We start from the raw sequence: 13,315 nt of genomic DNA, 5'->3' as shown, positions 1-13,315 counted from the left end.
TAAGAAGTTAATCGCCAGTGGTGTAAAACGCACCCACCAATGTGAAACTCAAACAACCCTTTTGTGGTCCAGAGTTTCCTCCAGGCCCAACACACCGGAACAGAAACTGCCTTCCAATCAGGCAAGAAGAGTCCCGGTTCTTGTCAGTTTTCCCTTCAACAGTCCTGGTTAGAATGGTGTGTAAAAGAGAAGTAAAATATCAAAAAGGGTGGTGGCGGTGGCTGAAGTTAGCAGTATCTTAAATGTACCCATTAATCCACAAAGCCTCAGCTCCTCCATTAAATATAAATTCTGTGTAAGCTGTTTTCGAATGACAAAGCTTTCTTTCTCCCTAAAACAATAGGCAGGCAGCTGCATTTGGCAGTGCCTGGTAGCTGCCAGCTGGGTCTCTCAGCATTGAGGAATCTGAAATAGAGCTGCCAATGGCAAACAAATAATGTAGGACGATACATATGGGTGTTGGGCAGAGTGTTGGACTGAGACCTGGGAGACGGGGGTTGAAATCCCCACTCAGCCTTGGAGCTCTCTGGGTGGCCTTGGACCAGTCATTGTTTCTCAGCTTAACCAGCCTCACAGGGTTGTTGTGATGCTAAAATGGGGAGCAGGTGAACCATGTACTTCCTTGGAAGAACAGGTGGGATATAAGTGTACTATAATAAATGTTTAAAAGGCCATCTTACTTGGGGTTGATTGTATGACTTTTTATAAGGGGCTGCCTAGATTGTGGTCACACCCACACCATCCATTTAAAATACACTTAAATCACATGGCTTCCTGCAAAGAACCATGGGGACTGTAGTTTACCCCTCACTGAGCTACAGTTCCCAGAATCCTTAGCAAACTACAGTTCCCAGGATTCTTTGGGGGGAAGCCAAGTGCTTTAAATGCATGGTGTGGGTGTGACAGTGTCTTGCTGGGGGGGGGGCTTCAAAAATCTGCATCGTTGCAGACAATGCACACATTCTTTCAGTGGCATGAAGCCAAACAACAATATATTCCAAGTATTTTAATTGACATTTGTTTCTGCAAAACTTAGGGCTGGCTCAATATATTTCGCTGCCTGAGGCAGAGCAGCTGTTGTCCCCTCTTGCAAGTCAAGGGGCACAGAACCCTAGGCAGGGAAAGCTATTTTGGCACCTGGGGTTAAAAATCCCACATGTGCCTCCCTGGCAGGATAAATGCATGAGATAACTAACCATTCATGACCCTGGTAAGCAAGGCTTTGGTGGGGGAGGTGGTGACACCTTCCAGTTTTGGAATAATAATAATAATAATTTTATTATTTATATGCCACCCATCTGACTGGGTTTCCCCAACCACTCTGAACGGCTCCCAACAAAATATTAAAAACACAATAAAGCACCAAACATTAACAACTTCCCTATACAGGGGGATCCTTCAGATGTCTTCTAAAAGTCAAAGCCACCCCTGCTCATGAAGGACAGAAGATGAGTCTGCTAGATCGGGCCAATGACCCATCTAGTCCCACGTCCTGTTCTCACTGTGGTCCACCAGATGCCTGTGGGAAGCCTACAAGCCGGACATGAGCACATTCCCAGCAGCTGGTATTCAGAAGCATAATGGCTCTGGCCGTGGAGGAAGAAAAGAGAGCACTCCAAGATAAGGGAGTGGGGCTTGGCAGCTGAAACATACTCAGTCCATGACAGAGGCAAGCCTTCCTCTATTTACACAGGGAATTTCAAGAGAGTCTCTGGCTGCAATACGATGCACATTCAATTGGATGTAAGCCTTGCTGAACTGACTTACCTGTGAGTTGTATGGGCCTTTTGGCTAATAATTATGCTCTTGGGTTATGGTGAATCAGGAGCAGATAATAAAGTAATATAGTTTATTTGCAGATCTCCATATGCATTGCTGGCTTCTCAGTGAAATGAAATGGTTGCTCTGGTTACGCTGAGACTCATGATTCTCAAGTTAGTTTGCCCTGGAACTGCTGCTGCTGTTGGAACTGCGATAGCACATTCGGGTCCGTGTGAGCTTGTGGCTACTCTGCAGGACGTGTGTGTGCTTGAACAAAATGACTCTTACTTGGTGATTTGCATAGTAATAGTCTTGGAAAGCTGTTTGGTTCAGGATTGGGCAATCTGTTGTCCCTGACTCATTTGAAGTTCTCTTTCAGTGCTTCAGTTGTTTGAACAGTCAACTCTGCACATTAAAAACTCTGACATGTTGATGATTACCAGAACCTATACAATTTTCATTAGCACTACAAAGCACCCGAAAAATGCATTGGAGGCATGAGTACCTACTTGCATATTCTTTCCAGGGCCTGGTGTAACTTTCCTTTGGATCTACCCTTCTGATTTCTAGAGGGTATGAAGGTCTTTCAAATCTTTCTTCCCTACTTCCTTTTTTGATTAGATTTCAGGCTGCTTTTTGGTGATGGGGGCCCTGAAAGACTTCTACAATAATATAGCACCACAATAATATTCTTTTACAACATGCAGTATGTACAAAAGTCACGAATGCCACCAGTAGATAATTTCGTGTTACTATTTCAATCTTAGTTCTCCCAAAGCCTGGTGGAATAAAAACATACTCAGATCTCCTAATGATTGCAGTACCACAGGTCCAGTTAATCTTCACAGGAGGGCAATATCTGTTTTATGTGTAAAATGTATGCCCTTTCTGGACTACAGTTCCCAGTATACTTGACCATTGGTCATGTGGGCCAGGACTGATAGCAACTGGAGTCCAGCAGTCTGGAAGGCGACAGATTCCCCCATCCCTGTGATACAACAGCCACAAATGTAACTGAAATATACTCAGAGTCGCAAAGTGATTTCATGCTCTTTATTCAGCTCATAGTGGTGAGGAGGAATGAATGAATGTCCCCTCAAAGTATCTGCTTTATATACATTATTTACACAATGGGCTGCACATGATTGGCTAATTCCGGAATTCTACTGTAAGCCAATCAGGTTGTGGATTCACTTCTATCTGGAGCATGATTGGGTAGTTCCTGCCAACCAATCATACTGCTGCATTTGTTCTAGGACCAATCAGACTGCTGCATTCTGAATCCTATTGTTCTAGGACCTATCAGACTGCTGCCTTTTGGATCCTATTGTTCTAGGACCAATCAGACTGCTGCAGTTTGGATCCTATTCAACTCAGTACATAACAGTAACCAACCGAATCTCATTTTGACCTAAACAGCCTGGACTGAGCTGCTTAAAGAACCGCCTTAAATGTTGTGAAAGAAATGAGAAACCGATGTGCTTCTTACACATACAATGTATTAATCTATTCTCAGTAAAGGACCACAGAAGTGTCGTGTACATGCACAAATTTACAGCTTCTCCATTCTGAACAGGTTTCAGCAGCAAAATCTATGAGGAAGATCCTGGGTTTCCCTTCAATGATTTCCTGCTTAAGGAAAGAATGTGATTTTTGAGTTCATCTGGAAAAGAACTCGCAGAAATACAGCAAAAATGGGCTTAGCCATCATGATACGACATGCAGAGTTCAGGTATGCATAATGAGAGGCGAGGGAAATTGGCAAAGCAGGATGGGGCACAAGTTAAAAATGCCTCTGGGAGTTAAACAACTTTTGGAAGCATTGTGCAATCACCAAATATTTACTATGGAAGATTCTACAGGTCTTGATATTTACCAGAGCGGCTGAGAATTCGCTTCCAAACCGTACTGAGTCACCTGTCCTGTAACTGTAATTCTCTACCTGGGCTTCTTTTCTCAAGGAGAAAATTTTGCAAGGAACATTTCTTGGCAAAGTAATTGTGCAACAGAAATTGAGGGTCCTGTTTGTGTATCCATCCCTGTTTGTGTATCAATCCAGGAAACGTTAAATGAGTTCCCATGTATATGACTGGGGGGAAAGTCTATCAGTCTAAGAAAACATTATGTTGGAAGGAGATCTGAGACAGGGGGAGTCAACATGATGTATTGGACCTCAACTCCCATAATCCCTGACCGTTGGCCAAGCTAGTTGGAGCTGTTGGGAGTTGGAGTTCAAGAATATCTGGGCCATAGCAAGACTGTTTGGGAATCAATTTGCCTGAGTGGTGCAGGGAGCTGATTGGCCAGAAAATGGGAGAGTGAGTATAAGTATGTGTGGGGCAGGGAATACTTTGGAGAATACTTTTTTTTATTATTAAAAAAACTGCTTGTAATCTCATTTGGTAGGGCAGTACCCAAGTAGACTACCCAGTGGTATAGCAAGAGGAACCTACGATAACAGTGCCAAAATAAATCTCTGAAAATTCTCCCCTAAAACTAAGAAATTATCTTATCTCCTAAAACTAAGATAGCTTGATTGTAATTTTCTTTCATGATCAAATCAGTATTATTTTGATCCATTGTCGCTGGGCCCCTAAAAGGCGTGGACGTCGGGCAAGATGGCGGGGTGGGAGCAGGGACGAAATAGGCCGGTGCCTGCTCTGCCTATTTGGCAATACAGCACTGTACAATAAACTGTTGAAGCTTGGAGCTCTCTGTTCAGGAACCCAGCCATTCTATGCCACACCTGCTCTCACCTGGTTTTCCACCCACCCCACAACCAGCATTTCATGCCACTGAGCATGCACAGCCCTCTTTGGGCTATTTGAGGGTTTGCTTTGTAACCACTGAAGTTTTCTTTTTCTAAATGTTTTCATAATTCTGCAAACCTTGGGGTTATTCCAAGCCTGCTGATACCTCCTTCTTATGCATGGGACTTGTGTGTGTTTGTATGTGTGATGCCTTTTCCGACTACATAAGGACTGACACTCAGAATGGGCATCACTGTTAGCATAAGCGCAATGCAAGGGTGGGAAATCTCAGGCTCACGGACTGCAGGAAGACCTCTCAGGCCACAACCTTCCTACCCTGGCCAGACCTGCTCCATGCCCTCCTCAAATGTTTTTGCCTGGATGAATAATACCTCTTGCTGATTTGGATGAAAGATGGAAAGTCATGTGGATATGTAGAAAACTTTGGCTTTTGCCTGGCTGGAATGTAGCCTGCTTCTAATGTTAAGAGTGACATGCATTACTCCTCCCCTGGTGTAAACTAATATGCCCTGGCTGAATGGGTAATGCGCTTTTTGTATTATCACTTATTCCATATTATTGGCTGCCCTGCAGATGTAAGTCCATGTGAAGGATACAATCCTTGGACATGGTTTCCTCGTTTTTCCTCGTTAGCAGAGAATCCACCCTCTGACAATGAATGGGATGTGGCAATGAAACACCAGTGAATCATAGTCGTCTCACCTGGATTTTACAAGTCTCAAAGCAGGCTTATGCACATACTTTCAGCTTAGTTTGGCAGTTTTTCCTAATGTGTGTGTAACTGAATTTAATTCAAGATGGTAACCATGTTGGATTTAATAATAATAATAATAAGAATAAGAATAATAATAATAATAATAATAATAATAATAATAACAACCCACCCATCTGACTGAGTTGCTGCAGCCACTCCAGGCGGCTTCCAGCATATTTCAAAACGTTAAACATTAAAAAAAATCCCTACACGTTATCACAACCTGGGAAGAAAACCATTTCACCCCCACCTCTGCATAAAGCAGGTGTGAACAAAGTTTTTATTTCACCCTGATACTCACCCCACCCTGCCTGCTCTGGATTTTTTGTGTGTGAGTGTATTTACTTACACTATCAATAACTGTTTTACATGAAAAAGCCATTATCCTGGATCTTCTAGGCTGATGACAGATCAAAGTGATATACATAAACTTTTCCAAAATACCTGAACCTGCCTTTGTTGTAACTCCCCCCCCCCAAGGAGTATGGACTTGGTTATCTGACCTTTACTTCTGCTGCTCTAGGCATAAGAAAGGAAGTGAAGAGGGAGTCGCCATCCCCAACTATCTATGGTCTAATTGCATCACGGAGTCTAATCTCCAAAGATCTTTGGTTTTAGAGCCTTTGTTAGCAAGGATGATGAGGCTGAAACCAGTGGGATGTTCATTTGCAAAATAAAAGGAAAACCAGCTAAATGAAACCAGGTGCCTGTGGCTCTGGTGTCCACAGTAAAGCTGATGATTTCATCAGCAAAAAGGGTGGCGAAAAGGGTCAAGATTTTCAGCAGCTATCAAACAAGCCAACTGTAATAGTAAGCATCTAGAAAGAATGAGGAATATTACTTTTTAATTTAAGCACTTTATCCTAAGCAGTAGGCATTAAAAGTATATGCTCCTAAGGAATGAAACTAGTAAAACACAATTTTCCCTACATTGGATCACTTTTGCCATTGTGATGCCCATTTACCCAGTTTGCAGGGATCCATTGGGAATGCCTCACAATCCCTTTTCTTCTTACCAGAATTATAGAACTGCAAGGGACCACGAGGGTCATCTAATCTAACCCCCTGCAGGTATCTTTTTGCCAACGTGAGGCTCGAACCTACAACTCTGAGATTAAGAGTCTCATGCTCTACTGGCTGAGCTATCCCAGCTTCAGGCAAAACTCATTTAATATTCCCAGGCCTTTTAGGGACTCTAGAACTTAGTCTGCTATTCTCAGATAGTGTCTTGTTCTGTTTGATTTTAGGCCACTGTACTTTTTTTGACACAGTTATGCAAACTGCTCAGAGATCTTTTGTGATGAAAGCCGGTCTCTAAATAAATTAAGCAAACCTAAATAAAAGTTTTTTTTTAAAAAAATGTGGGGAATTCAATTTTTTTATATTAAAAATTACGTTAGTAAGTTAGTAAGATTTCCTTGTTGCGCATGAGACCATGGTCCACCATTTGGTAGCTGTGCTTAACAGACTGCCTCATTTTCCAAATCAAAGCCTTGCCACCCTTTTACCTTAAGCTACTGAGTCATTTCAAAGGACTCTGCTAATAAAATCTGCTGCCAGAAGGGCTGGCTCCTCTCCTCCTCCTCCTCCTCCCTCGTAGCGACGAACATGTTCTAGCTGCTAGCCTAACCTTTGCATTCCACTGGAACGAGATGAATGATTAAATGGAATCAGTTTTTATTTTCTATTTTTACTTCCAGTCTATTTTGAGGCACTAGCCTTTCTTTTAAGGAATAAAGGCACATCCTAAGAGTTCTAATGAGGCAACAGCAGGCATTTGAGAATTAACAGAAGATTCCGTTCTGGACAGAGTGTCTGACTTCTTTTTGCAGCTTGAGGAATATTAGATGCATGATTTTACTTTGCATCTGGGGAAGATAAGATCCACGGTCGAAGGCAGTAATGCTCCTGAATATCAGTTGCTGGAAACTGCAGGAAGGGACACTGCTGTTGTGCTCAGGTTCAGCTTGTGAGCTACCTATGGGGCATTCGGTTGTCCACTGTGAGAACAAGATGCTGGATTTGTTGGTCCACTGGCCTGATGCAGCAGGACTATTTTGATGTTCTTATAGGTACATAAATTTGTAAATCTTACTTCATTGTGGAAAGCCTTTCGCTGCGTCCAAGGTAGCCACCATATTTCCCTCCAGATGTTGGACTACAGCTCCCATAATCCCCGATGATTGTTTGGATTATAGCTCCTGCAGATTTGATTTTACTTACAGCAAACGTTCGAAACATTAAAACAGAGAAAATATATATAAAATACAGAACATGTCAGTAAATTCTAAACAACCAAAAATCAACAGCAAACAGAAAATAAATTCATTATTACCAAAGGGGAAAAAACAATCTAAGCTTGAGTACATTAATATATAGCAATAAAGTTTCTGGTATGGGTTTTGCTGCCCTTCAAGGAACCTGGTTTGAATACAGTTCAGAGCAGAGAAGTAGACGATATACAGCTGTCTCCCACATCTCTCCTCCAGAGGAGGCTGACAGCATCAAAATGCAAATGTTGGGGAGAGCAATGATGGGAAGTCTCTTCCCCAGCCTCCTAGAAGTACCAACTGCTGGTGCAGGTCTTAGTGCACTCCGTCATTTCTTCAATAAGGCTTCAATACAGAAGTTTCACTGGGCTGGTTATATCCTAGATCATAAGAATAAGATTAAAGGAGCTACAAGAACTCAACCATAATTTTTTGCACTGTTTATGGTTTTCCTTCCAGCTGCTACAACTATGGTGCCCAACATAAATCAGCCATAAGGATTATCATTGTTCACCGCAGATTGCTCAAGACATCTGACTAGGTCAAGGATGGGGAAGTTGTGACTCTTCAGGTACAGTTGGACTCTCAACTCCTACCAGCCCCAATCAGCATCACCTAGGGTCAAGAAGGATGGGAGTGGTAGTCCAACAACATCTGGCTGTCCATCCCTGGATAAGGTGAAGCAACTTAACACTGCTCCATGTCTAGAACATGAGCCCTGAAGAAGCTTATTCCAGATCGGTCCAAGGGACATTTAGTACAGTACTCCATTTCCCACACTGGCCAAGTAAGTGCCTTTGGGAAGTCTATAAGCAGGACATGAAGGTGACAGGGCCATAGTTTACATGTATGTGCATGTACGTGGTTCCAGGTTCAGTTAAATTCCTGACATCTCCAGGTAGAGCAGAGAATGTCCTAAATGAAACTGCAGAGCTGTTGCTAGTCAATGTAGGTAGTAGGATGGGCCAACCGTGTGACTCGGTCTCTCCCAGTAACTGATATTTGGAGGTACAGTTTCTAAATAGGGAAGATCCATTTAGCTATCATGACGAAAAGCTAATGCTAACAGACCTGTTCTCTGTGAATTTGTCCAAAGCAGGGATATGGAACTGGTGGGTCTCCAGATATTGCTGGACTACATCTACCATCATCCCATCCAACAATGTCTGGAAAGCTGCAAGTTCCCTTGCCCTAGTCTAAAGCCACATACAAGTAGAATAGTAACATTTATAACATTACATCCTGAAAATATTTATGATGTTTACGAATTGAAGCGATTATGCTTTTATTTTTGTTGGAAGCCACCCAGAGTGGCTGGGGCAACCCAGTCAGATGGATGGGGTACAAATAATAAAATTATTATTAGTCACTTTCACATCCTATGAAAGCTAATTCTGCAAGTCAAATACTGTATGTGCTACATTGCTTTATTTTGTCTATCCTGTTGGGCACTAGGGGAAGAGGGAGAGAAAATAATGACCTCCTTTTTCTCTGAAGTAATATATTGTATATTTTAAACAGCTCATTCTAGACAAGGTGATTAAAAATCAAAGATCAGATAGAATAATGGGACTGAATACATCACATCTGCATTTGAGAACAGACTTCATCAAGGCCATGTCACATATTTTTTCGCATTGGTGCCACTGTTATTAGCTTTGCTTTGGAAAGGAGAATGTTTACATTATGATTCTGCCTCTGTGTGTCTCAGGCATTGAGGGCTACATGTTGGAACATGCAAAGGGATTCTTTTTTGCGTCCTAAATCCTGCTTCATTGGGATAACCATGAAAGCGTTGGTTAATAAAACTTCACGGCCTTTCTTGGAGGATGTTTGCAAGCTTGCAAATGGCCATTCACCCAGTTCAGGCATGTCCAACAGGTAGATTGTGATCACTTGACTTCTTTGGTAGATCACTGGCTCCCCCCAAAGAAGCTGAACAACTGTGGCTCCCCTAAAAAAAGCTCAACATTTTACCTCCTCCCTGAAAAAACTCAACAACTTTGACCCAAACCCCCCAAAAGGGGGTAGATCACTGCAGTTTTTAACTCTGTGAGTAGATCGCAATCTCTTGGGAGTTGGCCACCCCTGTTAGTTGTTCCTTGCGACAAGAAAGGATCCCTGCCAGGTGACCAGCTAGAGATGTTAATTCATTTTTTACTGACTGCGTTTATAGACAGCCTCTCCGCCACAATGACTCCCATGTTGGCTAGCAATAAAAACCAACCAAGACAATCCACGATGAAAACAACACAGGTCTGAAAATAAATCTAAAGCTGATTGGATAGCTCATTTAAATATTTTATTTAAAATGTTTATACATCGTATTTTTGTACAAATACACATCAGTGGCTCACAATAAATTTACCAAATGCATTATCTTATGAAATAATAAAAAACATACAGTAAATATTTTGAGGGGCAGCTACAGAAATAGAATAAACCAGTGCTTTTTTTCTGGGGGTACGCATACCCCAAAACATTTTGTGAATCTAAGTTTGGCCTCATTGAGGGGCAGTATTTCAATATGAGTAGGAAAATGAGAGCACCCCTAAACATTTTTTTAGAAAAAAAAACACTGGAATAAACAGAGAGATAAATAAATATGCAGGCCAGCCACTCACCTGGTTTTTACTTTTTATTAATAGCAGCAGCAGTAGAACTGTGAGCCACCCACCCATTATAAATTTCCCACAAAACTCTGGTGCTTGGGGCACTGTGGGCCATTAAATAGCAAGCAGCTTGGAGCTGCTGGCACAGACTGAACTACTGCTATCAACTGCCAGAAAGCCCTCTGCCCCTTTCTCATTCTTACCAGTGGGGAGTTATGGGACTCTTGGCAGACTTTGCCAGGGGAGCCCTCAAACTTGGACCCTTCAAAATAGCCAGCCCTATTTATAGGAGTGAAGACAGTTATTTGATAGGTCTTTCCCCCTTCTTTCTGGACTGTCCATTTGACACAAATAACCCACACAAACATGTGCGTGGGCAGGAGGACTAATAGACATGTCTGTGGGCTAATAACTCACATGGATTTTATTGTCAGGTTGGATCAGATTAAAGACTGCCAGCTTAGTTGTCAAGGTTCTGGGCACAGATTTAAGGCACCATTTTGTGCAATGCCTTCAACAAGCGGCAGAATTCAACAGGCCGGAAGTGATCGTAGGAGATCAAGGTACACACTGCCACCACTATTTAAGCCAATGACGTTTTTGCAGAATTCCTACACAACTGTGGAAACAACTGGAGCGGTGTTCACTGAAGATGGGATCCCTTCAAACAACCTTGTTACCATGGAATCCCAGCGCTTGGTGATTATGCAAAAGGATCTCAGCACATTGGGAAAATATTGATTGTCTGGCTGCACCCTTGGAGCACACCATCAATACGGCAGCACCCCACAATCAACAGGAATAATGGAAAGCAGAGAAGGTACTTTTCTCCCCTCTTTGAAAGATAAGTGGAGATGCTCTCATAAGGACTGCATATCCTTCCCTGATACTGTCTGCAACTTGAGCATTTCTGTGCGGGTGTATTGCATGCAAACTCTTTCAAAGCATCTGTGCGCTTGTGAAGATTCCTTCATAGGTTTTGGCTTTGGTCTCTCACATATAATTCATTCTCTCTCTCTCTCTCTCTCTCTCTCTCTCTCTCTCTCTCTCACACACACACACACACACACAAAATACAGTTCAAAATCCAAATATTGAGATTATTCTGAATCTCAACTTCCCTCCACCCATTCCATGGGCCCTAATGGTAATATTTACAACTGCATATCAATACTTTTCCAATTTTTTATCCTTCTAAATCATCCATACTTTCCATTACTTTACAAGTGTGGTTAAAACCCTGCTGTTTTAACCTGCTTACAGTGGTCTCATAAATAAATGTATAAACTTTTCTCATTCTTTTTTAAAAGTTCTTTTCTTCTTGATTTCTGAGCTTCCCATTTCGGCATAGTCCATCAACTTGGTTCGCCATTCTTCTCTGGTTGGGATTGTATCTTCCTTCCATCTCTAGTCAGCTAACATTCTGACATGGCGGGTGTCTGTCACTAGCAATCCTTAATTGATTTCGCAGACAGTAAGTCTCACTATGTAAGGATACTAGGTTTTGATTTACTACATCCAGCATTCATACCTAGCAGAATTTTCCTCCAGGCTCAATTTTGGTGCTTTTTTTTTTAATAGGTAGGATACTGTAGGTATGGAAAGATGGATTTGGTGACACCAATATTTGCTTTATATTATTCCAGTTTCATCTTTCCATAATGGCACCTGTGCCACCCCCCACCCCCCTTACAGAACAGTAGCTTTGGAGGCAATACAAAAAGACTGCGGGTTGCAAGAAATGCTGACATGAAGCTATTTTACTCATTCTCCCTCTTTTGTGAATGAATGCAGGGAAGCCATTCTCTTTCCTGAAGTGTCAGGATTTAAGCCCAGGTGAAACCCTATGGATTACAGGTCTGACATGGTGGAAATGGGCTGGTTTTGGGGAGGGGCGGGCGGAAAAGAAGAAAAAAGGATTAAAAAAGAAAATCGAAAGCGATCAATGCTCTTTGCTACAGGTAACTACATCAGATAAGCTCATGCTTGTTCAATTGATGTCTCTCAGACTAAAGAAGGGATTTATTAAGCAAGACGTAGACAGCATTATGTGCCTAGTATGGTATGTGGAGCCCAGAGATCACAGGTTAAATTTAGGTAATTCTGGACACATATGTCAAAATGAAAGCAAAGCCTCAGTAGCCAAAAAGAACTCTTTTCCTGTGTAAAATGGATCCTGCAACTATTTTCACTTAGGCCTGTCCTTTCAGCAACCACCTTCTAATAGGATGTGGGCAGACGGCAATCCTCTTCTTTGCAGGAACTTGATTTGCCTCAGTCATACCATATTGACACAAATCAGATTTATTTTTTGCATTTATATCCCACCCTTTACTCCAAGGCGCGGCAGGTGGCGTACATGGTTCTTCTTCCCTTCCTGATTTAATCGCCACAGCAACAACCTTGCGATGTCGGTTGGGCTGAGTGGCAGTGACTGGCCCAAGGTCACTCTGTGAGCTTCACGGCTAAGTTGGCTTTTGAACTCTGATCTCCTAGGGCCCTAGTCTGAAACTGCTACACCATACTGTCTCTCTAAGGCTGTGGTCTTCCTAAGCATGCTCACTTGGAAACAAGTTTCATTAAAAAAAGTTGAGATGCAATAACATGCCAGAGGAGGCATGCCTTTTGCTGACTTAGCATTTACAAAGCATTCTAACTAATTGTTTCCTTTTGAGTTTGGGCTTTATGCACAATGTATTCACTTGATTTAAAGCCCCCTAATTGCCCAGGTGTGTCCCCAGAAGAGGCATAAAACTAGATTAGCTCTGGTGTAGTTGAAAGTATTTCCCCTTACACTGGAACCAAGAAAAAAGGAAATAAAAAACTGGTGAGTAAAAATGAAGAAAAAGGTAACAATCTGACCCGTATCTCCCATCCTGGCCAGTGTGAGTCCAATAGGAGTTAGAAGCTGTGATTCTACCATCAGTTAAAACATTTGATTTAATTGACTAAGATTACTTTAATTGGGTGACAGCGCCAGTTCATATTGGTATTTTATAAGAGTCTATCTAATAAAGATAAGAATCCGCTTTTTGATTTAGCCGCTGGGGACTGAGTATGGATAGGGTGGCGAAATTTCAATGAATCTGATTAATCTATTATGACGGAATGTATGTGTGTTATTAAATTAGTATACTTCTACCCTGC

General features: G+C 42.1%; 2 long non-coding RNA genes across 2 annotated transcripts; one reads left to right on the top strand and one right to left on the bottom strand.

Moving 5' to 3' along the window:
* Window positions 1-174: 174 nt before the first annotated feature.
* LOC309349150 lies at window positions 175-4,129 on the top strand. The gene is made up of 2 exons (XR_014159771.1): window positions 175-2,334; window positions 3,338-4,129. It is a non-coding gene; the product is annotated as an uncharacterized lncRNA (long non-coding RNA).
* Window positions 4,130-9,836: 5,707 nt separating this feature from the next.
* On the bottom strand, window positions 9,837-13,309 carry LOC309349114. The gene is made up of 2 exons (XR_014159727.1): window positions 11,237-13,309; window positions 9,837-11,199 (listed from the first exon to the last, which is right to left on the bottom strand). It is a non-coding gene; the product is annotated as an uncharacterized lncRNA (long non-coding RNA).
* Between the last annotated feature and the right edge of the window lie 6 nt (window positions 13,310-13,315).

This window comes from Podarcis erhardii (assembly GCF_964252035.2).
Source record: "Podarcis erhardii genome assembly, chromosome: 8".
Taxonomy (NCBI): domain Eukaryota; kingdom Metazoa; phylum Chordata; class Lepidosauria; order Squamata; family Lacertidae; genus Podarcis; species Podarcis erhardii.
Note: the sequence above shows the minus strand (reverse complement) of the source record. Positions and strands in the feature narration are given on the sequence as shown.